We start from the raw sequence: 26,350 nt of genomic DNA on the forward strand, positions 1-26,350 counted from the left end.
GTAGTAACATAGCAGAGCTGGAGATGGGAATTGGGGAGAACCTCTAGCCACAGAACTGACCATTTCAGAGAGTCCTTGGCCCAGGGAGACAGAGTAATGGGATACAGCTTCCTGCTTGCATTTCCTACTAAACAGACACTGTAAACAAGTCACAATGAGCCTTTATTAGAAACTCCTCATCTAGTTCTGGGCCTGGATCCTTCCACACCTGGAGATGTATCATCTATTTTCACAGTACTGCTTAAGAAGCAGATGTTTGTCAGGGGAATCGCCCCACTCAGAACCTGTGGAACTTGAGCAGGGGAGCTTCCTGGTGCATGCCGAATGCCCACATCCCCCCAACTTCAGCTGTCAAAGCTAGATCCCCAGTTCAGCCCTCTGCCCTTCTAAAGGCTAAGCAGTCGATACACAGGGTTGGGCATGATAATTCTGTGATGCCAATTTTTTTCCTGATTTGCTAATTCCAACAGGAAAGTTGAAGTCCTGAGCTTTCTTGTCAGATGTGAAATATATTCCTCCGCTTCCATCAGCCATGAACGGGTATGCCATTTTTCATTCCTGTTTCAGGCATCCTGAACAATATCTGAGGCTACTAAGTTTAACCCTACAGCTAACAAGTCTATAACCCACAAGACTGATGTCAAATCTAATTTTATAGCCTGAATATTACTGCTGTGATTTCCTCTCCTTTTTCTACCCCTTTTAGGCCCTGACTTCAATACGTCATGAAAGTGCCCTGTCTGTTCATTGAGTTCTGCTCTCTTGTCTTTCATTCCTCTAAACTCGACCAGAATCTCAGCTTTTATATACATACACACACATACACACATACACACGGAATGAAGATGCTTTCACATTGGGACAAAACATAAGTCCTGGATGTGTCATTTGAATGAGCATCGGGTGTCATCATGACCTTACCACAACAACAGCCACTCTTTATGTGTTCCATGAAAGCAGTTTATAAATAGTGGCTATCAATAATCTATGTTGATTGCTTCCTGGTATCACATCTTGGGCAAGTACTTGCCTTGCACTCTTTTTAATTCTCACCCTCTGCAACATGGGTACTATCATCCCCGTTTTGCCAATAAGAAAACAGTGTAAGGCACAGATTAGGCACCAAGGTCACATAGTAAATGGCAGGGTCAGCTAACAGTCATGCCCAAATCTATCTGACTCTAAAGCCTGAATTCTGAACCTTCCCCGCTGTATCTCAGAGGTGAAGGCCGAAGGATGCTAGATTCCTGGAGAGAGGGAAAAGGAACCTGACAGCTTAAGCCTCTGACAATAAAAATGGGCTGTTTTACAATATCGTATCTGAAACCTATAAAACCACAAGTTCTCCAGTTGGAACCATTCTCCAACTTTTGTGTCTTGGTGTTCAGGAAAGGAGCCATTGCCAAGAGAGCTGGGCCTGATCAGTCTATGGTCTCTCCTTATCATGTAAATGGGCCTCCAAGAAACTCATCTCTTCAGTGAGACCAAGCCCTTCTCAGCTACCCATTGTAAGACCCAGAGGTACACAGAGAAGTTGAGTGACTTTGCCAAGGACACACAGCTAGTGAACAGTGGGGTTAGGATTCAAACCTAGGGAGTTCCACTGAAGAGCTGGTCCTCAAACTTGGCACTTCACAAAGGAGCCAGTGCAGAATACAAATGACTCCCCAGTACTGAGAGAACAGGGGCTGGAATAAGGAGAAACTTTACAGAGGACTTAACCATTCAACCGCAGCTAGAGCAGGTAGAATTTAGACGTGTGAAGTGGTGCAGGGTGTCAATGTACATGTTATTTTCACTGGTCACTGAACAGACCTACTTAGCTAGAGTGAATAATAAGTGAAACAGGAAATATAATTAGAAAGGTAGATCAGGCAGCCTTATATACTAACCTGGATTAAATAAAAACAAGTTCAAGAGAAGCTTAGATCTACCTTTCCAACTGCCTCCCACATGGTTTTTCTGTATATGTAACTTCAGGGGTGGGAGCTCTCTAGGTCAAAGAAGTCCTTTCCCTGGGCCTGGGCAGTTGTGTGTATATTTTGGATTAAAAATCTTTTCTTCTCATCAACACTTGAATTTGGGCAGAAATATCACATTAAGCTGTAGAGCAGCTATCAGACATAAAGGTGACCAAACATCAACAATTCATGCCAAACGCAGCCCTGGCCAAACCCCCTAGGTGTCAACTTTGAAAAGAGGCTGCAGGCTGCAGCTCACCCAGAACAAAATCAGTTTTGCCTGCAAATACCTTCATTTAGCCCCAGATACTCCCTCTCATCTGAGAAGACTAAACCATTATTTTGATTCAAAATGTAGACTTATTATAAAAACAATGCTGTGTGTTTCTATAATGTGTTATATCTTCAAAGTGTCTCACATTCATGGTGAGGACGGGAAGTGAGCATGGAGATGTTGGGAATTCAACAGTCCTTTGTGGCAGGGTCTGGGAATAGCAACGTGGTGCATTTCTGTGCCTGTAAATCACACAGCTGCCCTGACCAGGCAGAGGTCAGGCAAAAGTAGTTACAAACTTAGAAAGTTTCTACTCATGCCTTGCAGGTTTTCTTAACAGTAGTAATGGTGCTTGCTTAGCCACTTTGATCTTCAGAGCTCAGACTCCTCAATCCATTCTTGCAGAGATCTGGGAAATTGATAGATGTCATTATTCTCAGGAAAATGGCTCCAAAACAAAAAAAGGGTCAGGAAGAAGACAGTGGCTGGGCCCACGGCTTAATGCTAATCACCTCCAGACTTAAGAACAGAAACTTTGAAGGCCAGCCTTTACTCCCACAGTAGGTTCCCAAGCCTGAGAAGCTGCCCCCTTATTATCCAAAGTCTTTTTTTAACTCCTAGAATCAGCACCATCAAGTCGAAGCTAAGAAATAAGTAAGTGTTGCCTAGTGCTGCCAGCAGAATGAAAAAAGTGCAAAAATCTAGCTAATTACTCAGGACATGTTGGCAGACACCTCTGCTTGTCAGATTCCTGGTTGTCTGAATGGTTATTTACATCTGAATTAATTTACACTGTGGGAGTTTAAATATTTGTTTTTTTTTTTAAGTAGCAGCAAAGATCCTACCAGAAACTATGCTGTTTCCAAAAACTTCCTTTTCATCCTTGATTTATTCATGTGCATAGGACACTCTGCCATAAGGCCATGACTCTTGAAAGGAAAGATCCTAAATGGGAATTCTTCCCCAGACGTTATCATCAGAGCCTCTACCATCCTCCTTGCTCACTCCACAGACCTCACACTCCTGCTTCATGCATGTCTGAGGCAAAGGCCCTAAGAAAATTGACACAGTCTGTAAAACGTAAAAGATATTGAGAAACAATTTTTTTAAATTATGTATACATTCTGACCTTTTTCATTCATTCAACAAATATTCAGTGAGATGACACCATGTGTTAGGATTGCCCTGTTAGGTCTTGCAGGCACAGATAGATATCCAAACATAAGATGTTTGTGTCATCTCTACCCACAAGAGGCTGACAGTTCGAGGGAAAGAACAAACAGGGGGTAGTGGGAAACACAACAGAATATGGCAAATGTCTAGGAATGAGAGGAGATGGGAGCTGACATTAAGATACTGTAACTGAAATAGGAAAAAGCTAGAAACCTATTTCCATAACTGGTCTCATCTTGTAATTAATTCTTTGTTTTAGGGTTTCTATTTTTTTTTTTTTTTTTTTTTTTTTAATTCAGACAGGGTCTCATTCTGTTACCCAGGCTGGAGCACAGTGGTATGACCACAGCTTTCTATGGCCTTGACCTCCTGGTTCAAGCAATCCTCCCACCTTGGCCTCCTGAGTAACTGGGACTACAGGCACACATCACCAGGCCCCGTTAATTTTAAAAACTTTTTTGTAGAGATAGGATTTCCCTATGTTATTCAGACTGGTCTTAAACTCCTGGGCTCAAGGGATCCTCCCACTTTGGCCTCCCAAAGTGCTGGGATAACAGGTATAAGCCACCACGCCCAGCCGGTGATCAATTCTTAATGACAACGCACACATATACACACACCACAAAGATCTTAAATGTTTTTTTTTTAATTGCATTTTAGGTTTTGGGGTACATGTGCAGAACATGCAAGATAGTTGCATAGGTACACACATGGCTCTGTGATTTGCTGCCTTTCTCCACTTCACCCACATCTGGCATTTCTCCCCAGGCTATCCCTCCCCAGCTCCTCCCCATCCCTGTCCCTCCCCTATTCCCCCCAATAGACCCCAGTGTATAGTGTTCCCCTCCCTGTGTCCATGTGTTCTCATTGTTCATCACCCGCCTATGAGTGAGAACATGCGGTATTTCATTTTCTGTTCTTGTGTCAGTTTGCTGAGAATGATGTTCTCCAGATTCATCCATGTCTCTACAAATGACACGAACTCATCGTTTTTGTTTGCTGCATAATATTCCATGGTGTATATGTGCCACATTTTCCCAGTCTAGTCTATCATCGATGGGCATTTGGGTTGGTTCCAGGTCTTTGCTATTGTAAACAGTGCTGCAATGAACATTCATGTGCATGTGTCCTTATAGTAGAATGATTTATAGTCCTTTGGATATATACCCAGTAATGGGATTGCTGGGTCAAATGGAATTTCTATTTCTAGGTCCTTGAGGAATTGCCACACTGTCTTCCACAATGGTTGAACTAATTTACACTCCCACCAACAGTGTAAAAGTGTTCCTATTTCTCCACATCCTCTCCAGCATCTGTTCTCTCCAGATTTTTTAATGATCGCCATTCTAACTGGCGTGAGATGGTATCTCAGTGTGGTTTTGATTTGCATCTCTCTAATGACCAGTGATGATGAGCATTTTTTCATGTTTGTTGGCCTCATGTATGTCTTCTTTAGTAAAGTGTCTGTTCATATCCTTTGCCCATCTTTGAATGGGCTTGTTTTTTTCTTGTAAATCTGTTTGAGTTCTTTGTAAATTCTGGATACCAGCCCTTTGTTAGATGGGTAAACTGCGAAAAAATTTTTCCCATTCTGTTGGTTGCCGATTCACTCTAATGACTGTTTCTTTTGCTGTGCAGAAACTGTGGAGTTTGATTAGGTCCCATTTGTCTGTTTTGGCTTTTGTTGCCAATGCTTTTGGTGTTTTAGTCATGAAGTCCTTGCCTATTCCTACATCCTGAATGGTTTTGCCTAGATTTTCGTCTAGGGTTTTTATGGTGCCAGGTCTTGCCAGGTCTTATGTTTAAGTCTTTAATCCATCTGGAGTTAATTTTAGTGTAAGGTGTCAGGAACGGGTCCAGTTTCTGCTTTCTGCAAATGGCTAGACAGTTTTCCCAACACCATTTATTAAGCAGGGAATCCTTTCCCCATTGCTTGTTTTTGTCAGGTTTATCAAAGATTGTATGGTTGTAGATATCTTGTGCTGCCTCCGATGCCTCTGTTCTGTTCCATTGGTCTATATCTGTGTTTTGGTACCAGTACCATGCTGTTTTGATTACTGTAGCCTTGCAGTACAGTTTAAAGTCTGGTAGTGTGATGCCTCCTTCTGTCTTCTTTTTGCTTAGAATTGACTTGGCTATGTGGGCTCCCTTTTGGTTCCATATGAAGTTTAACATGTTTTTTCCCAATTCTTTGAAGAAGGTTATTGGTAGCTTGATGAGGATAGCGTTGAGTCTGTAAATTACTTTGGGCAGTATGGCCATTTTCACAATATTGATTCTTCCCGACCATGAACATGGAATGTTTCTCCATCTGTTTGTGTCCTCTCTTATTTCGTTGAGCAGTGGTTTGTAGTTCTCCTTGAAGAGGTCCCTTATGTTCCTTGTGAGTTGTATTCCTAGGTATTTTATTTTCTTTGTAGCAATTGTGAATGGCAGTTCATTCTTGATTTGGCTCTCTTTCAGTCTGTTATTGGTGTATAGGAATGCTTGTGATTTTTGCACATTGATTTTGTATCCTGAGACCTTGCTGATGTTGCTTATCAGTTTCAGGAGATTTGGGGCTGAGACGATGGGGTCTTCTAGATATACAATCATGTCGTCTGCAAATAGAGACAATTTGGCTTCCTCCTTTCCTATTTGAATACCCTTTATTTCTTTTTCTTGCCTGATTGCTCTGGCTAGAACTTCCAGTAATATATTGAATAGGAGTGGTGAGAGAAGGCATCCTTGTCTAGTGCTAGATTTCAAAGGCAATGCTTCCAGTTTTTGCCCATTCAGTATAATACTGGCTGTTGGTTTGTCATAGCTTTTATTATTTTGAGATACGTTCCATCGATACCGAGTTTATTGAGGGTTTTTAGCATAAAGGGCTGTTGAATTTTGTCAAAGGCCTTCTCTGAGTCAATTGAGATGATCATGTGGTTTTTGTTTTTGGTTCTGTTTATGTGGTGAATTACGTTTAAGGACTTGTGTATGTTGAACCAGCCTTGCATCCCCGGGATGAATCCTACTTGATCGTGGTAGATAAGGTTTTTGATGTGCTGTTGCAATCAGCTTGCCAGTATTTTATTGAAGATTTTTGTGTCTATGTTCATCATGGATATTGGCCTGAAGTTTTCTTTTCTTATTGAGTCTCTGCCAGGTTTTGGTATCGGGATGATGTTGGTCTCATAAAATAATTTGGGAAGGATTCCCTCTTTTTGAATTATTTGGAATAGTTACAGAAGGAATGGTACCAGCTCCTCTTTGTGTGTCTGGTAGAATTCGGCTGTGAACCCATCTGGACCTGGGTTTTTTTTGTTGGTAGGCTCTTAATTTCTGCCTCGACTTCAGACCTTTTTATTGGTCTATTCATAGTTTCGGCTTCCTCCTGGTTTAGGCTTGGGAGGACTCAAGTGTCCAGGAATTTGTCCATTTCTTCCAGGTTTACTAGTTTATGTGAATAAAGTTGTTTGTAATATTCTCTGATGATGGTTTGAATTTCTGTGGAATCTGTAGTGATTTCCCCTTTATTGTTTTTTATTGCATCTATTTGCTTATTCTCTCTTTTCTTTTTTATCAATCTGGCTAGTGGTCTGTCTATTTTGTTGATCTTTTCAAAAAACCAGCTCTTGGATTTATTGATTTTTTGAAGGGTTTTTCATGTCTCTATCTCCTTCAGTTCAGCTCTGATCTTAGTTATTTCTTGTCTTCTGCTAGGTTTTGAGTTTTCTTTATCTTGCTCTTCCGGCTGTTTCAATTTTGACGTTAGGGTGTCAATTTTGGATCTCTCCACTCTTCTCATATGGGCACTTATTGCTATATATTTTCCTCTAGAGACTGCTTTAAATGTGTCCTAGAGATTCTGGTGTGTTGTGTCTTCGTTCTCATTGGTTTCGAAGAACTTCTTTATTTCTGCCTTCATTTCATTGTTTATCCAGTCAACATTCAAGAGCCAGTTGTTCAGTTTCCATGAAGCTGTGCAGTTCTGAGTTAGTTTCTGGATTCTGAGTTCTAACTTGATTGCACTATGGTCTGAGAGACTGTTTGTTATTATTTCAGTTGTTTTGCATTTGCTGAGAAGTGCTTTACTTCCAATTATGTGGTCAATTTTAGAGTAGGCGTGATGTGGTGCTGAGAAGAATGTATATTCTGTGGATTTGGGGTGGAGAGTTCTGTAAATGTCTTTCAGGTTTGCTTGTTCCGGGTCTGAGTTCAAGTCCTAAATATGCTTGTTAAGTTTTTGTCTGGTTGATCTGTCTAATATTGACAGTGGAGTGTTAAAGTCTCCCACTATTATCATGTGGGAGTCTAAGTCTCTTTGTAAGTCATTAAGAACTTGCCTTATATATCTGATGCTCCTGTATTGGGTCCATATATATTTAGGATCATTAGCTCTTCTTGTTGTATCGACCCTTTTACCATTATGTAATGTCCTTCTTTGTCTCTTTTGATTTTTGTTGCTTTAAAGTCTGTTTTATCAGAGATGAGAATTGCAACTCCTGCTTTTTTTTTGCTCTCCATTTGCTTGGTAAATCTTCCTCCATCCCTTTATTTTGAGCCTTTGTGTATCCTTGCATGTGAGATGGGTTTCCTGGATACAGCACACCGATGGGTTTTGGCTTTTTATCCAATTTGCCAGTCTGTGTCTTTTGATTCGTGCATTTAGCCCATTTACATTTAGGTTTAATATTGTTATGTGTGAATTTCATACTGCCATTTTGATGCTAGCGGACTGTTTTGTCCATTAGTTGCTGCAGATTCTTCATTTTGTTGATACCCTTTAGAATTTGTTATGTTTTTGCAATGGCTGGTACTGGTTGTTCTTTTCTGTGTGTAGTGCCTCTTTCAGGAGCTCTTGTAAAGCAGGCCTAGTGGTGACAAAATCTCTGAGTTCTTGCTTGTTTGCAAAGGATTTTATTTTTCCTTCACTTATTAAGCTCAGTTTCGCTGGATACAAAATTCTGGGTGGAAAGTTCTTTTCTTTAAGGATGTTGAGTATTGGCCCCCACTCTCTTCTGGCTTGTAGGGTTTCTGCCAAGAGATCTGCTGTGAGTCTGATGGGCTTCTCTTTGTGGGTGATCCGACCTTTCTCTCTGGCTGCCCTTAGTATTTTCTCCTTCATTTCAATCCTGGTGAATCTGAAGATTATGTGCCTTGGGGTTGCTCTTCTTGCGGAATATCTTTGTGGTGTTCTCTGTATTTCCTGCATTTGAGTTTTGGCCTGTCTTGCTAGGTGGGGGAAATTTTCCTGGATAATATCCTGAAGAGTATTTTCCCGCTTGGATTCATTCTCTTCATCACATTCTGCTACACCTATCAAATGTAGATTAGGTCTCTTCACATAATCCCACATTTCATGGAGACTTTGTTCATTCCTTTTTGCATTTTTTTCTCTTATCTTGCCTTCTTGTTTTATTTCATTGAGTTGATCTTCGACTTCTGATATCCTTTCTTCTGCTTGGTCAATTTGGCTGTTGAAACTTGAGCATGCTTCGTGAAGTTCTCGTGTTGTGTTTTTCAGCTCCATCAATTCACTTATATTCCTCTCTCGGTTGTCCATTCTTGTTATTATTTCCTCAAATCTTTTTTCAAGGTTCTTAGTTTCTTTGCATTGAGTTGGAACATGTTATTTTAGCTCACAGAAGTTTCTCATTATCCACCTTCTGAAGTCTGAGTCTGTCATTTCATCACCCTCATTCTCCATTCAGCTTTGCTCCCTTGCTGGTGACGAGTTGTGGTCCCTTGTAGGAGGCGAGGTGTTCCAGTTTCGGGTGTTTTCCTCCTTTTTGCTCTGGTTTCTTCCCATCTTTGTGGATTTATCCACCTGTCGTCAGAGTAGTTGCTGATTTTCTGATTGGGTCTCTGAGTGGACATCCAGGTTGTTGATGATGAAGTATTTCTGTTTCTTAGTTTTTGTTCTAACAGTCTAGCCCCTCTGCTGTAGGACTGCTGAGGTTCACTCTGGGCCCTGCTTGCCTGGGGAAGACCTGTAGCAGCTGAAGAACAGTGAGGTTTGCTACCAGTTTCTTCTGCTATCTTTGTCCCAGAATGATGCCCACCAAATGTCAGTCTGATCAGTCCTTTGTGAGGTGACTCTTTGGATATATGGGGGTCAGGGAGCTGCTTGAGGAGGCGGTGTGTACTTTATAGGATCTCAAGTGCTGAGCTGTGAGCTCCATTGTTCATTCAGGGCTGCTAAACAGGCATGTTTAAGTCTGCTGCAGCAGAACTCATAAAGCCCTTTTTTTTTTACTCAGATGCTCTGTCTCGAGGAGTTAGGACTTTATTAATGAGGATCCATTGCACTGCCCTGCCCAGCAAGGAGGCAGTCTAGTCACTGCCTGCCTGCTGAGGCTATGGTGAGCTGCTCTGAGCTCCGCCCTGCTGCTGTGTGCTCTGCCCTGCTGCTGTGGGCTCTGCCCTGCTGCCGTGTGTAATTCCCTGTAGTCCTGTTTATATGGGTGTGGTTAGAACTGCCGTGGCGATGGTGGCCTGCCTCTGTAGTGGCAGACTCTCTCTGTTATGGCGGGTTGCCTCGGCAATGGCAGGCTGTGTCAGCATTGGCAGAGTACCTCCATAGGGGTCGAGTGCCTCAGTCATGACAGACACCCCTCCCCCACCGAGCTGCACCATCCTGGGTTCAGCTTTGCTTGCCGTGAAACTCTCAACCCCAAGCGTTTCCAATTGCCGTTTTGTTTGTTTTTGTGGGGATGAGACCTGCTGAGCCTTATCACCTGGCTCCCTGCCTCAGAGCCCCCCCTTTTTTTTTTAAGTTCAACGGTTGACTCTCTCCCAGGTGTTTCAGTTGCCTGCTGAAAGGGCGCCGGAATCTGTGTGATTTCCCATGCAGCAACCCACCGCGCCAGCTGAAACAACATCACTGCCCAGGAGTCTCCTGGCCTGGCTTTCTGTTTAAGTCCCATTTAATCAGATGAATGTGCTAATCTTCCCAGATCTCAAATTGCCAGTTTAACAGGGCAATGTATTTTTAACAGACCAGTGTATTTTGTATGGAATGCCGCTGCACTGCGACACTGGACAAAACGGCCACGCCAGCCAACACAGCTGTGCTAGCGGCCCGTGGGGCTTCTACACCTGGGAATCTCCTGGTCTGTGGGCAATAAAGATCCATCTGGAAATGCAGCATCCATTCACCCTCTGCCCTTTCACTGGGAGCTGCAATCCTCAGTTGCTCCTGTAGCGCCATCTTCTCCTCTCCCTCTCTTAAAATTTTCAATAAAAAATAGTTCAGGCTCTTCTAGGTTAGAAATACTTCTTTCAGGTAAACATGCACTTATTTTCTGAGGACAAATTCTCTATCAGGTGGGCTTTTCCTTCCCAAAGGAGCTCTGGCCAGACACCCACTTCCTTCCCAAGAGGGTACTGGGTGCAGGCAGCAACTTCTTCCCTGATGGCATCATGCGTGAATTCTGTGGTCCACACACTGTCCCCTGGCTTCTACTGGATTGCTTCTGGTCTCACCTGGACACTGATATCATACTGCAGGGACCTAGCTGATCTGTCTCCATGTCTTGATGTTCTGGGATGCTGTGTTGGCCCCAAGAGCTGCCGTTCTGAAGTTCAGGGTCTGTGGTCCCCTTCCTGAACCCTGAATCTTCTCTGTTACCTGTCCCTCTAGCACACTTGCATCCTCACTCAGGCCTGTGTAAGTTCTTAATTCCATAGGCAGCGTGCGTGAGGACAGGCAACCAGGTGCATGACCCAGAGCTCCAACACTGCCCTGCTGCTCCCACAGGGTACTCAATTGCTAGGACTGTTGCAACAAACTACCACTAACTAGGCAGCTCCAAACAACAGACCTTTATTCTCCCTCTCATCATTCTGGGGATGGAAGTCTAAAATCAAGGGGTCAGCAGAACCAGGCTCCCCTGCCAGTCTCTAGAAGAGAATCTTTCCTTGCCTCTTCCAATGTCTAGCAGCTCTCTGCATTCCTCAGCTTGTGGAAGCCTCACTCCAATCTCTGCCTCCATCTGCCCATGGCCTTCTTTTCTGTGTCTCTGGGTGTCCTCTTCTCTTCAAGGATACCAGTCATTGGATTTAGGGCCTACCCTGAATCTAGAACAATTTTATCTCAAGATTCTTAACTAATTACATCTGCAAAGACCCTATCTCCAAATGAGGTTACATTTGGGATTCTGGATGAACACAAACTTGGGGAGGCTGTTCAACCCACTATATACACCATGCTGAGACAATGGTCCTGCCAAATCCAGACTTTCTCTAAGAGGCTTGAAGTCTCCCAGGGAAGCAGAGTACTAGCCTGATATGGTTTGGTTGTGTTGCCACCCAAATCTCATCTTGAACTCCCACATGTTGCAGAAGGGACGAAGTGAGGGGTAATTTAATCATGGGGTTGGGTCTTTCCCATGCTGTTCTCACTATAGTAAATAAGTGTCATGTGATCTGATCTTTGAAAAATGGGAGATTCCCTTGACAAGCTTTTTTCTCTTGTCTGCCACCATGTGAGATGTGCCTTCCACCTTCTGCCATGACTGTGAGGCCTCCCCAGCCACATGGAACTATAAGTCCATTAAAATCTTTCTTTTGTAAATTGCCCAGTCTCAGGTATGTCTTTATCAGCAGTGTGGAACCAGGCTAATACATTGCCCTAAAGTGCCCAAAGTCCCCAGGTCATCTGGTTGTTACCAGATCCCTTTTCAAGGTTCAGATCCCATGGAGAGAACCAGACCATTCACATGAAAACTTCCTTCTCTGCCCCATTTGTTTCTGTAGTACTAAGAGAAGAAAGTCTTTCATTTTTCCTCCATGATGTCCTGAGTTCTCTCTTCACTCATGGCTCTAGTCTTGTACGGGGAAATGTGTGTCTCTAGAAAGCCCTTTTCTCTTTCAATGAAGTCTGGCTTTAAAGACTAATGCTGGTCATGAATTTTTAAAAATCTAATCTAGTTTGGAATTAAAAGCTAAACCACAATCCCTGTGCTATCTACATCTTCCTTTAAGCCATTGATTCATGTGTGTGCAGAAACTGGAGACTTTTAAGAATGAATGGGCTGGGTGCAGTGGCTCATTCCTTTAATCTCAGTGGCTAATTCCTTTAATCTTTGAAAGGCCAAAGTGGGAGGATCGTTTGAGCCCAGGAGTTCAAAATCAGCCTGGGCAACATAGTGAGACCCTCGTCCCTACAAAAAAAAGTTTTAAAATTATCCAGATGTGGTGATGTGCCTGTAGTCCTAGCTACCTGAGAGATTGAGGCAGGAGGACCGCTTGAGTCCAGGATTTCAAGACTGCAGTGACCCATGATTGCACCATTGCAATCTAGCCTGGGCAATGGAGCAGAGCACTTTTTAAAAAAAAAAAAAAAAAAAAGGATTGTGCTTTGGTTTAATATAACCAGTATATTACTGGGCATGTGCAGGATGTGGCTATGGAAACACACACGTGGTCCCTTGAAGGGACTACATCCTATGCGTCTTTAGTCACAACATCAGCACAGTGCCTGGCATATAGCAGGTGCTCATTATGTGTGTTGAGTGATTGGAATCTGGAGGGCTGTGCAGTAGAGGTGACATTAAGACAGGGCTTGAAAAATGAGTTCGTAGGATTCTGATCTAGGGAAACAGGCAAAGAAGGCATTGTGAGCAAACGGCAAAAGTGCAAAGGCATGAATATGAATGACATCTCAGGAATGGTAAGGAAAAGTAAGTTGCAGTAAACCTTTAAAGACTTGAGTGATGTGGGCAGAGCTGGGGTTTCAATGGGAGGGAAATGGAGAGAGGTAATGCAGGCCGAAAATGGAATAATCTTTAAGAGTTTTTCACATGAATTCATGCTTTAAGCAGTCTGAGGGATTCTATAGAAGCTGATGTTAGCAGATGTAGCTGTATCATTCCCACTCCTAAATATGTCCCTTGATCCTATCCACATAGACTTAATGCCAACCCACTATGGCATTTCTGAGATTCTCATTTTCTTATCTTACACTAAGTCTTGGGAAAACACTACATAGTGAACTAGGCCACAAACTGGAATATTCCAAAGAAACAAATTATTTCACAACCAAGAAATGCTTCATTTTTCTAAAATGATCAATGCAAATCAAAATGCTGAATCCTGCAACCAGAAAAAAAGTATCAAATGATAAATGCATTTCTGCATCAAATTCAAGTCTTGCCATCCTGATGACTGCAAATGTGAGTATTTTTACCAGTGTTTTTTCCATGACAAAAAGAATCAGCTTCCCAAAAAGGAAGGAATTCTATCAGCACTTTTTCTGTCTTTTAATGAAATATTGTCTGCTCTGGCATAAAGGGTTTGTGATACAACGGTTTATTTATTTTTCTAGTCCCCAAACAAAACTTAAATCCAGTTTGTTCAAAATCAAGAAGTGCCTTGTTATCTTAGATACTGCCAGGCATAATACTGTCTCTGAGTCTCCCATTATTCTAGAGATGTTCAAGGACAAATTAGAGCTGAACTGTTGGTGGGGACTGTGTACTTCTCTATGCAATAGAAACTTGAGAATTGCTTTTTTCTAATGCCTTTGTTCTGTGTATTGTAACTTTCTTTTAAAGGGCAGAATGGAACAAAAATCAAGCTGAGAATTACAATAAAATAGCTTTTAAAACATAATAATAATAGTGTCAGCAATAATAATGTGCAAAAATATCCTTTTTAAAAGTTGTCCACGAAGTTCTCAAAGAACTATGCTGTCAGTGGAATTATTTCCAAAGAAAGGGCTATGAGTGAGGCTAATGCAGTTGTGAGTAAGTTGTGGAACTTAATTATGCTAATCTGGCAGATACACAGGAAGTGGGGTATGGTCCAGAACATCACATACATTGGAGCAGGGAGTGGCCTAATATCAACTTATGTCTTGCTTATTCTTGTATTACAAAGTCTTTCAAATTCAACCCTTTTTTTCCATTTCCATTGCCACCACCTGAAATTCGAGTTCCATTAAATTAAAAGTAGGCCACTGCAATCACCTCCTATTTCACAGATTTTTAGCCAGAGAATATAGCAAAATTGGCTGAAGAGCTCTTCCACATACAGACTCCATAGGCTTTATAACAGACCTACTGAATTGGAGTCTCCAGTGGTAGGGGCCCCAGCATGGTTAGTTTAAAATGTTCTGCAGGTAATTCTGAAGTGCATCTCTGATTAGGAATCACTACACCAAACAACCTGGTATCTAAACTCACCCTCCACCATAGTTTACCATCCTCTTGTTTATCTTCCCTAAACTATCTATTTGGTGGTATCCAAAGTCATCAGAAATTTCTAATAATGAACAGGAGAGTTGATAGGTGTCTCTCACCCACTGATCCCCATATGCAATTCAGATTTTATTCCTCACTCTCACATAGCTTGGCGAAACTGGTCCACTCTGGTTGACCTTTCCATCATTGAGCTGGGACTTGCGACATTCCTTCACCCAGCATAGCCCCCTCCCAAACACACATTCACCAATTGCTCTTTAATACTCACTCCCAATCCTTTGAGACTCACCTCAAGTCCTGCCTCTAGAAAGCCTTCGTGGCCACTCATGACCCTGTCCCCTATCACAGATGTTCTCACCATCCTCTGAATTCTTACAGTACTTGGCATGTGCCTAGAGAAAGTAAGTACATAACATGAAGGAGGAGAAAATATCTAAGAGCACAGACTCAAGTGGATGCCAAGTAACTTCTTCAAAATGTAATGTTTTTAAAAACACAGATGAATTTTCAATCTCCATAATCCATTTATGGAGTTCACTAATGCCCCAGGAAGATGGTCCGTGTATATTCTGAAGCTTCTGTAAACCCCCAGCACATGCTGTGTGCCCCAGCAACACATCCACTCATGTAATATGACCGAGTACCATGGACAGAAAAAACTCAACAAAGATGTCTGAAATAATGAATAGATAAGTGAATCAACAAATTCAAATTCTTTTTCCCCTGTTATTAAGAGCAATTTAGATACATGGCAGCTCCAAACCTCCAAACTTATAGACTTGACCATCTCAGTATTCAGAAAAACAAAGTCCTCCAGATGGCAGGTCAAAGCCTTTTTAGAAGGCATTTGGAACACTTTGATTCCTGAATATGCCACTTGGAGTTCCCCATCCTGATTTCCACAGGCTTCTCAAAATATTTCTTCCAAACTCATACTCCCTCATTCCAAGAGTTTGGGTGAATGAAATGTCTTCCACTTCATTGCATGTACACATAAGAAGGAAATTCTGTGGTGAATGATCCAGACTTATTGCACACAGGCTAACACCCCAGGCATTTAAAAATCCATCACCATTATTTTAGATTAAAAATTAGCTGGTAGCTATATCAGGAAGGAAAAAAAAACATGTTCTGCTCTTTTCTATCTTTATGTAACATGCTTGTCATGGACAAAACCTACAAAAGAAAAGCCCAGCCACATCTGTCTTTGCACATAAGATGTTTGCCTCTAAAACTCTTTTCATACACCAACACACTTCAAGGCTTGGCAATCTGTGGCTACGTATAGATTATAAATAGCAGTTAAAAGAAATAAATAAACCCAGGAACAGCTGGAGGAGGCACAAAAAAAGGATGAAGGGAACCCCAGGCCCTCTGCATATCAAAGCGGAACAGCTGAACTGTATGTAAACATTATGAAGGAAAACCCAAAGGTTGTTAGGAAAAAGGACCAGCTTCCCCAGCCCTCCCCACACACCCTCTGTCCAGTTTTTGTTATCATGATTCTTTCCTATTTTGTGTATATCCACCCCCATCACCTATACAGATAAATGTTTAATATTACAACCTCACAAACACCCAGTCTGATTCCAGAGATATAAAAAGGCATTGAGGATGTGTAGCTGTAGTTACCTGCTCTCCCGGTTTCCCAAAGTCCTCCTTATGCCACTGTAATTTAGATATTAAGAGTCTGTCTCTCAAATTCTAAGTTTATAAGTGACTTAAATCTTATCCCCAAAGATCCCTAGCAAAGCAGATGAGCTAAATATGACATTAACAAATCATCTTCCGATAAAAGAAAAATGATGCCCATTACCTTTAAAAAGCCAACCAGTCAATAATAAAATAATGAGCTGACAAGAATGACAATTCTCCCCTCCCCCATGATGCAAACTATATGCAATAGCACTGTTTTCAAAGGAAGCACAATTTACTTCTCTTAAAGGAGCCCATGAAAAGGTATCCAACACACTTTGGGCTCTTGATATTGTATTCTCAAGATCAAGGAACAATTTGTTATGTGTTTGATTATTATTTGCATGACTCAGTCAATATATACAATCAGATTAATCAGGAGACAGTAGAAACCTGTGAATGAGGAACAAGACAGAAAAAGGTTTTCAGAAGGGTAGAAGGAAGTAAGAAAACTGATCAGGAATCACTGAGCAATAATTTCCAGTCTTTTCCCTGTAATGATGCCTTTTGTACTTCAAGAAATGTTAGGGTTCCAGTTAAAGATGGAAGACTAAACACACTCAGCCTCCAATCTCTCCAAAAAACCCATCAAAACCACAAAAAGACTTGGGTAAAGCCTAAACTTCCAGAACAAAGAGAAAAGGACAAAGACAAAAGCAACATGGTGTGAAAGGAAAATGAAATTTCAGGACCCCGAATTCACTGCGCCTATAGGGAAAAATAAAGCTTGGTAGCCGAGTCACAAAAAGCAAACAAACTAAACGCCTGCCTTTTCTTTTGTTCCTAAACTGACAGCCACAGATAGAAGGCCTCATGTCTCCACCAGGGGCCTCCTGCACCCTGACAGTGTAAATTACCAACTTATCCTCATGGTATGGGAAAAGAGGAGACTAGAAATTGTCCCCATCTACCCCAAAATGAATGCATATTTGACTGCTTTCTCTACTCGGTGCTTATCTTATGTAAAGTGCAGATCCATTAAGTGCAAGATAAATACATAATTAAGTGTTCCCTCTACCCCTCATTTTCACATGTAACATGTGGATTCAAAAGAATGTGAACTCCTTTTTTCTTTGCCCTTTCCCCTTTTGCCTACTTTTCCTCTTTAAATATTGAAGCCTTCGAAATCCTCTTCAGAAAAAGTACAAGCTACAGATCCTGCTGTGGCTTATGTATCTTTTTCCCAGGCACGTCTTCAACCTTGGCAAAATAAACCTCTACATTGATGGACACCTGTGTCAGATACTTTCTGGTTTACAATGGTCATGCAAACTGAAAAGCAGATGGATGAGTAGCTGGATTGCTGACTTAGAAGGCTGAATCCTAAACCAGCCCAGGTACCTTTGGGAGTAGGAGTGAAAGTGGGGGCCAAATACAAGAGGTCTGACTGAAAGTCTATATGAGATACAGTTAGAAACCCCCAAACCCCTCATTCCCTCAGCACTTGGCTGAAGACTAGATGTTTACTCTCTTACTGGGGTAAAAAGTCAGGATTCTTGGCACAGCTGAGGGTAGGGATAGCATATTTAAAACATAAGCAAGGAATCTGTTGAAGATTTACAGACTGATTTTGAAGCACTACCCCCCCACACACACACACCCCCCAGGCTTATGTTCACTCTGTGTTAGTCCATTTGTGTTACTAGAAAGGAATAGCTGAGGCTGGGTAAAAAGAAAAAAAAAAAGGTTTACATGACTCACAATTCTGCTGACTGGAGGATTGGGCATCTGGTGAGAGCCTCAGGCTGCTTCCAATCATGGCAAATGGCAAACAGGAACTGGTCTGCACAGAGCCAGAGAGGAAGGAAGACAGAGGGGAGAAAGGTGCCAGGCTCTGTTTAACAACCAGCTCTCTCAGGAACTAACAGAGCAAGAACTCACTTGTTACCATGAGGACAACACCAATCAAGTCATGAGGGATCCACCCTCAGACCCAAACATCTCCCAGTGGACTCCACCTCCAGCACTGGAAATCACATTTCAGCATGAGGTTTGTAAGGGTCAAATATCCAAACCATAGTACACTCAACTCCTAGACATTGTCAGCCAGACTTTTACCCACTATATGGAACACTGGAGTAGCCTTCCCTGCAGAATCAGATCCCAATACAGATGACCTAGAGATACTGACATAAAGAGATTGCCAAAGTTCTTCACCCAGACCAGCCTAGTAAAGCCCATATTTGACAAGTCCAACCCAATATGATCAGAATTTCCAATGGGCTCTCTGGAGACACCACTCAAATACAAAGAACTTAGACTCATTGGGGCATTTGAGGAAAACTTTTACAATGAAGGATAGAGGCCAAAATAAATAAGCAGAAAACAACAACTTGGAGGAAACAGAACTTATGAAAAGAAAAAAAAGGAACCTCAAAAATAGCATTCTTAAAAATTAAAAAAGATAACAAGATTAACATTGCAAGTGCCAGAAGTTAAAATGGAAGAAAACACTCAGAAATACAGCCAAAGGCAGAGACGGAAAATAGAGGGAAAAAAATAAGAAAACAAAAAACAGCAATAGTTCAGGAGGTCCAACATCTAAACAAAAAATTTCAATAGAGTTGTTCTCTACACTCTACATGAAAAAGAAGAAGTCGACAAAGAAATAATTGAAATATCCTGGGATGGAAGACATGAGCTTCCAGATTGAAAGGGCTCTCTGAACTCTCAGCACAACAGACGAAAATACAAAAATACGATGTGAAACTTTAGACAACTAAACAGAAAATCCACAAGCTTTCAGAAAGAGAAGAAACAGGAAGATGGTAGTTTCAACAAAAGTATAAAGAATCAGAAAGACATTAAATTTCTTAGCAGCAACACTGGAAGCCAGAAGATAATGAGGCAGAGAAAGTGTTTTCTAATCCAAAATTTTATACAGTCAAACTGTAAGCGTGTAGGCAGAATAAAGACATTTTTAGATATGCAACATCTCAAAACACTTCTCATGCAACCTTTATCGGGGAGATACTAGATACTAGTATCTCCACCAAATAATAGTACCAGTCACCAAAATGAGAGACTCGATCAAGAAAGAGAAAGACAATGGATACGGGACACAGGGGATCAAAAACAAGGGAGGCAAAGGGAATTTCTAGGATAATGGTAAAAAAAATCCTTAAGGCGGCAGCTATGCAGTAAGCAAAGAGCATAACTAGTCCAGCCTGGAGCAAGTCAGGAGGTTCTGGAATCATTAAGAAGATGAAATTGTTGGAAATATCTAATGTGTTAAAGTACTGACAGCAGATTCATATATCAGAAGCAAGATAAAAGAATGAATTAGAGATCGCACTCAGAGTCGATGAGGGGGCTCGTGCTCATCTGCTCTCTCCCTGCAGGCCTTCGAGATGGCATCCCGTGTGGTGCAGAGGCAACTTAGCTGCGACCCGGACCCAGCTCGAGGAGAGAGAGAAGATGGGGCTATAGGACCAACTCAGGATTGCAGCTTCCAGTGAAACCACAGATGGTGAGTGGATGCTGCATTTCCAGATGGAGCTTTATTGCCCACAGACCAGGAGATCCCCAGGTGTAGGAGCTGCGCAGGCCACCAGTGTGGCTGTTTGGGCCAGGGCCGCAGTGCAGTGGCACTCCGTACAAAATATACTGATTTGGTTGCCCTGTTATACAGGCAATTGGAGATTTCAGAAGGCAAATTAGCACATTCATCTGATTAAATGGGACTTAAACAGAAAGCCAGGCCAGTAGATTCCTGGGCAGCAATGTGGTTCCAGCCAGCACAGTGGGTCGCTGCATGGGAAATCAAGCAGATCCCGGCACCCTTTCAGCAGGTGACTGGAACACCCAAAAGAGAGTCAACCATTCAACTTAAAAAAAAAAGGCGGGGGGGGGGCTCTGAGGCAGGGAGCCAGGTGATCAGGCTCAGCAGGTCCCACCCCTGGAAAAAAAAACAAAACAGCAATTGGAAACGCTCAGGGTTGAGAGTTTCAGGGCAAGCAAAGCTGAAGCTAGGATGGTGCAGCTTGGAGGAGGAGGGGCATCTGCCATCACCAAGGCACTCAACCCCTACGGAGGTACACTGCCATTGCTGACACAGCCTGCTGTTGCCGAGGCAACCCGCCATAACAGAGAGAGTTTGCCACTACAGAGGCAAGCCATCATCACCACAGCAGCTCTAACCACACTCATATAAACAGAACTGCAGGGAATCACACACAGCAGGAGGGCAGGGCCCACGGCAGCAGGGCAGAGCCCACAGCAGCAGGGCAGAGCCCACAGCAGCTCAGCATAGCAACTACAGGGAAGCAGTGCCTCCTTGCTGGGCAGGACAGTGCCACAGATATTCATAAATAAAGCCCTGACTCCCTGGAACAGAGCACCTGAGGGAAAAATAAGGGGCTTTATGAGTTCTGCTGCAGCAGACTTAAACATACATGCCTAGCACCCCTGAATGAACAACGGAGCTCACAGCTCAGCACTTGAGCTCCTAAAAAGTACAGACTGTCTCCTCAAGTATGAAGTACAGACAGTCTCCTCAAGCAGCTCCCTGCCCCCTGTATATCCAAAGAATCACCTCAAAAAGGACAAATCAGACTGACATTTGGTGGGCAACATTCAGGGACAAAGATAGAAAAAGAAGAAATGGGTAGCAACCTTCACGGTTCTGCAGCTGCTACAGGTGTACCCCAGGCAAGCAGGGCCTAGAGTGGACAGCAGCAGTCCTACAGCAGAGGGGCCAGACTGTTAGAAGAAAAACTAAAAAACAGAAATACTTCATCATCAACAATCTGAACATCCACCCAGAGACCCAATTGGAAAACCGGCAACTGCTCAGACGACAAGGGAATAAATCCACAAAGACGGAAAGAAACCAGCGCAAAAAGAAGGAAAACACCCGAAACCAGAACACCTCACCTCCTACAAGGGACCACAACTCCTCACCAGCAAGGGAGCAAAGCTGGACGGAGAATGAGAGTGATGAAATTAAAGAATCAGACTTCAGAAGGTGGGTAATGAGAAACTTCCGTGAGCTAAAAGAACATGTTCTGGAGACTGACTCAAGATGGCGTGGTGAGAACAACCCAGGATTGAAGCTCTTGGTGAATGCACGGAGGGTGAGTCAGTGGCTCATTTCCAGATGGATCTTTGTGGCCCACAGAACGGGAAAATTCCCAGGTATAGGAGAGACATGGGACGCCAGCTCAGCGGTTTTGTCTGTTGCAGCCGGCGGCCAGTGCCACAGCGGTGCTCCACAGTGCTCCACACAAAGTGCAAAGGTCTGGGTGCCCTGTTGAACCGGCAATCTGAGACTTGAAAGAACAGATTGGCATATCCATCGGATTAAACAGGACTTGGACAGTGAGCCAGGCCAGAAGATTCCAGCGAAACAGCATTTGGGCCAGTGCAGTGGGACAAACAAAATGGCGATTCCAAACGCTCCGGGTGGAGAGTTTCACTGTGGGCACAGCTGAACCCAGGATGGTGCAGCTCGGTGGGGGCAGGGCGTCCACCATTACCAAGGCAATCTGCCCCTACTGAGGAACACTCCAATTGCTGACACAGCCTGCCATTGCCGAGGCAACCCGCTAAAACAGAGAGACTCCGCTGCAGGGCATAGCCCGTGGCAGCAGGGTGGAGACCACAACAGCAGGGCAGAGCCTGCAGCAACACTGCGGACCTCACACCAGCAGGGCGGAGCCTCGGCAGGCAAATAGTGACTAGACTGCCTCCTAACTGGGCAGGACAGTGCAACGGACACTCATAAAGAAAGCCCCAACACCCCGAGACAGAGCATCTGAGGGAAAAAAGGGTTTTTTTTATGAGTTCTGCTGCAGCAGAATTAAATGTAGCAGCCTAAAAGCCTTGAATGAACAATAGAGCTCACAGCTCAGCACTTGAGCTCCTATAAAGTACAGACTGTCTCCTCAAGCAGCTCCCTGACCCCTGTATATCCAAAAGACTAACAAGTGGCGGGCATTATCTGGGACAAACATAGCAGAAAAAAAAACTAGAAGCATCCCTCACTGTTCCGCAGCTGCTATAGGTGCACCCCAGACAAGCAGGGCCTGGAGTGGACCTCAGCAGTCGTACAGTGGAGGGGCTAGACTGGTAGAAGAATAACCAAGTAACAGAAATACTTCATCATCAACAATCTGGGCATCCACTCAGAGACTCAATAGAAAAGTCAGCAACTACTCAGAAGACAAGTGGATAAATCCACAAAGATGGGAAGAAACCAGTGCAAAAAGGAGGAAAACACCCAAAACCAGAACACCTTGCCTCCTACAAAAAAACAAAACTCCTCACCAGAAAGGGAACAAAGCTGGACGGAGAATGACTGTGACAAAATCACGGAATTAGACTTCAGAAGGTGGGTAATAAGAAACTTCTGTAGGCAAAAAGAACATGTTCGAAATCAATGCAAAGAAGCTGAGAACCTTGAAAAAAGATTTGAAAAAAGATTCGAGAAAATGATAACAACAATGGATAACTTAGAGAGGAATATGAATGAATTAAAGGAGCTAAAAAACACAAAACGAGAACTTCACAAAGCATGCACAAGTTTCAACAGCCAAATTGACCAAGCAGAAAGAAGAATATCAGAAGTCGAAGATCAACTCAATGAAATAAAACGAGAAACCAAGATTAGAGAAAAAAAAGCATACACAAAAAAAAATGAAGAACGTTTCCAAGAAATGTGAAACTATGTGAAGAGACCTAACCTGTTTGATAGGTGTACCAGAATGTGACAAAGAGAATGAATCAAAGTGGGAAAATACTCTTCAGGATATTATCCAGGAAAATTTCCCCAAACTAGCAAGGCAGGCAAACACTCAAATCCAGGAAATACAAAGAAAACCACAAAAATATTCCGCAAGAAGGGCAACCCCAAGGCACATAATCGTCAGATTCACCAAGGTTAAAATAAAAAAGAAAATACTAACGGCAGCCAGAGAGAAAGGTTGGGTCACCCACAATGGGAAGCCCATCAGACTCACAGCAGATCTCTCGGCAGAAACACTACAAGCCAGAAGAGAGTGGGGGCCAATATTCAACATCCTTAAAGAAAAGAACTTTCAACCAAGAATTTCATATCCAGCCAAACTGAGCTTCATAAGTGAAGGAAAAATAAACTCCTTTGAAAACAAGCAAGTACTCAGAGTTTCTGTCACCACCAGGCCTGCTCTACAAGAGCTCCTGAAAGAGGCACTACACATAGAAAGTAACAACAAGTACCAGCCATTCCAAAATCACACTAAATGCTAAAGAGCATCAACATAATGAAGAATCAACTTCAACTATCGGGCAAAACAGCCAGCTAGCATCAAAATGGCAGTATCAAATTCACACATAACAATATTAACCCTAAATGTAAATGGGCTAAATGCACCAATCAAAAGACACAGACTGGCAAATTAGATAAAAAACCAAAGCCCATCAGTGTGCTGTATCCAGGAAACCCATCTCACATGCAAGGATACACAAAGGCTCAAAATAAAGGGATGGAGGAAGATTTACCAAGCAAATGGAGAGCAAAAAAAAAAAGCAGGAGTTGCAATTCTCATCTCTGATAAAATAGACTTTAAAGCAACAAAGATCAAAAGAGACAAAGAAGGTCATTACATAATGGTAAAAGGATCGATACTACAAGAAGAGCTAACGATCCTAAACATATATGGACCCAATGCAGGAGCACCGAGATACATAAGGCAAGTTCTTAATGACTTACAAAGAGACTTAGACTCCCACACAATAATAGTGGGAAACTTTAACACTCCACTGTCAATATTAGACAGAACAACCAGACAGAAAATCAACAAGGATATTCAGGGCTTGAACTCAGACCTGGAACAAGCAAACCTGATAGACATTTACAGAACTCTCCACCCCAAATCCACAGAATATACATTCTCCTCAGCACCACATCACACCTACTCTGAAATTGACCACATAAATGGAAGTAAAGCACTCCTCAGCAAATGCAAAACAACTGAAATCACAACAAACAGGCTCTCAGACCATAGTGCAATCAAGTTAGAACTCAGAATTCAGAAACCAACCAAGAACCGCACAGCTTCATGGAAACTGAACAACTGGCTCTTGAATGTTGACTGGATAAACAATGAAATGAAGGCAGAAATAAAGAAGTTCTTTGAAACCAATGAGAACGAAGACACAACATGCCAGAATCTCTGGGACACATTTAAAGCAGTCTCTAGAGGAAAGTATATAGCAATAAGTGCCCATATGAGGAGAATGGAGAGATTCAAAATTGACACCCTATCGTCAAAATTGAAAAAGCTAGAGGAGCAAGATCAAAAAAACTCAAAACCTAGCAGAAAACAAGAAATAACTAAGATCAGAGCTGAACTGAAGGAGATAGAGACACGAAAAACCCTTCAAAAAATCAATAAATCCAAGAGCTAGTTTTTTGAAAAGATCAACAAAATAGACAGACCAGTAGCCAGATTGATAAAATACAAAAGAGAAAACAACCAGGTGGACTGCCTTAGCTCAGTAGTTCGTGACCAGCCTGGGAAACACAATGAAACCCAGTCTCTTCTAAAATACAAAAAAAATAGCCAGGTGTGGGGGCATGCACCTGTAGTCTCAGCTACTCAGGAGGATGAGGTGGGAAAATTGCTTGAATTCAGGAGGTGGAGGTTGCAGTGAGCCAAGACTGCACCACTGCACTCCAGCCTGGGTGACAGAGTGAGACTCCATCTTAAAAAAAAAAAAAAAAAAAGAAGAAAAAAACCTGCATGTGCAAGTGTCTTTTTCACATAATGACTTGTTTTCCTCTGGGTAGATATCCAGTAGTAAGATCTGGACCAAACAATAGTTCTCTAATACTTTCAGTTCTTTAAAAAATCTCCATACTGTTTTCCATAGTGGTTGTACTTGTTTACACTCCCACCAGCAGTGTAAAAGTGTTCCCTTTTCACTACATCCATGCCAATATCTGTTAATTTTTTTTTTATCATGGCAATTGTTCCAGGAGTAAGGTGGTGTTGCACTGTGGTTTTGATTTGCATTTCCATGATAATTAGAGATGCTGAGCATTTTCTCATGTTGGCCATTTGTTGTTTTTGTTGTTGTTGTTGTTGTTGTTGTTGTTGTTGTTGTTGTTTTGAGAAATGTTTATTCATGTCCTTTGCCAATTTTTTGATGGGATTATTTTTTGTTTTTGTTTTTTCTTGCTGATTTGTATTAGGGTTAAGTCTTTATCCACCTTGAGTTGATTTTTGTATAAGGTAAGAGATGAGGACCCAGTTTCATTCTTCTACATGTGGCTTACCAATTATCCCAGCACCATTTGTTGAATAGGGTGTCCTTTGTCCCACTTAATGTTTTTGTGTTCTTTGTTGAAGATCAGTTGGCTGTAAGTATTTGCCTTTATTTCTGGGTTCTCTGTTCTGTTCCATTGGTCTACATGCCCATTTTTATACCAGTACTGTAAGGGTTATTGCCAAGTTTAAAATGAGGAAACTGAGGCCAGTATAAGAACAATTAGATGCCAATTTATTTAGCTCCAGGGCGAGGTTCTGTGGTCTGGAGAAAGGTGCCAGAGAAGTCGCGCTTGACTTCTCAGGGCATGGGGTTTTATAGGGGTTAGAGGGGGGCTGGCCTAGGATGCATGGGGTGGGCTGCCATTGGGTAAGGTTTGACGGGATTTCTTCAATTTTTGCACATTCAGACATATAGTTTAGTGCTGAGAGTGCACAGTTTAGTGCTGAGGTTCAAATGCATAGCTTGGTGCTGAGAGTGCATAGTCTGGTGCTAAATATAGACCTGGGGGCAGAATGCAGAAGTGGGAGAGGGGAGCTCGCATGGAAGAGCCAGATGCTGAGTAATGTGTTCTGCCTGATAAACTGTTATTAGGCATAGAGAGGGGTGGGTGTTGTTCATCCGGCTCTTTGCAAGGCTATCGGCCTTACAAGTACCATGTGGTTTCAGTAACAATAGCTTTGTAGTATAGTTTGAAGTTGGGTAATGTGATCCCTCTAGATTTGTTTTTGGATTTTGTGGGGTTTTCTTGTTTGTTTGCTTGCTTGCTTACTTACTCTTGCTTTCACTATGTGGACTCTAGAAAAGGCTAATAT

General features: G+C 42.4%; 1 protein-coding gene and 1 pseudogene across 7 annotated transcripts in view; both read right to left on the bottom strand.

Moving 5' to 3' along the window:
- Positions 1-26,350, bottom strand: part of CNIH3 (cornichon family AMPA receptor auxiliary protein 3) — a 336,804-nt gene that overhangs the window by 146,919 nt on the left and 163,535 nt on the right. The window lies entirely within an intron of this gene.
- Positions 1-26,350, bottom strand: part of LOC128930190 (aldo-keto reductase family 1 member B1 pseudogene) — a 29,075-nt pseudogene continuing 2,725 nt past the window's right edge. Inside the window, exon 1 of the transcript XR_013529659.1 lies at positions 1-26,350. This exon is cut by the window's right edge and continues 2,725 nt beyond it. The product of XR_013529659.1 is annotated as an aldo-keto reductase family 1 member B1 pseudogene (transcript).

The sequence above is a fragment of the Callithrix jacchus genome, chromosome 19, assembly GCF_049354715.1.
Source record: "Callithrix jacchus isolate 240 chromosome 19, calJac240_pri, whole genome shotgun sequence".
Taxonomy (NCBI): domain Eukaryota; kingdom Metazoa; phylum Chordata; class Mammalia; order Primates; family Cebidae; genus Callithrix; species Callithrix jacchus.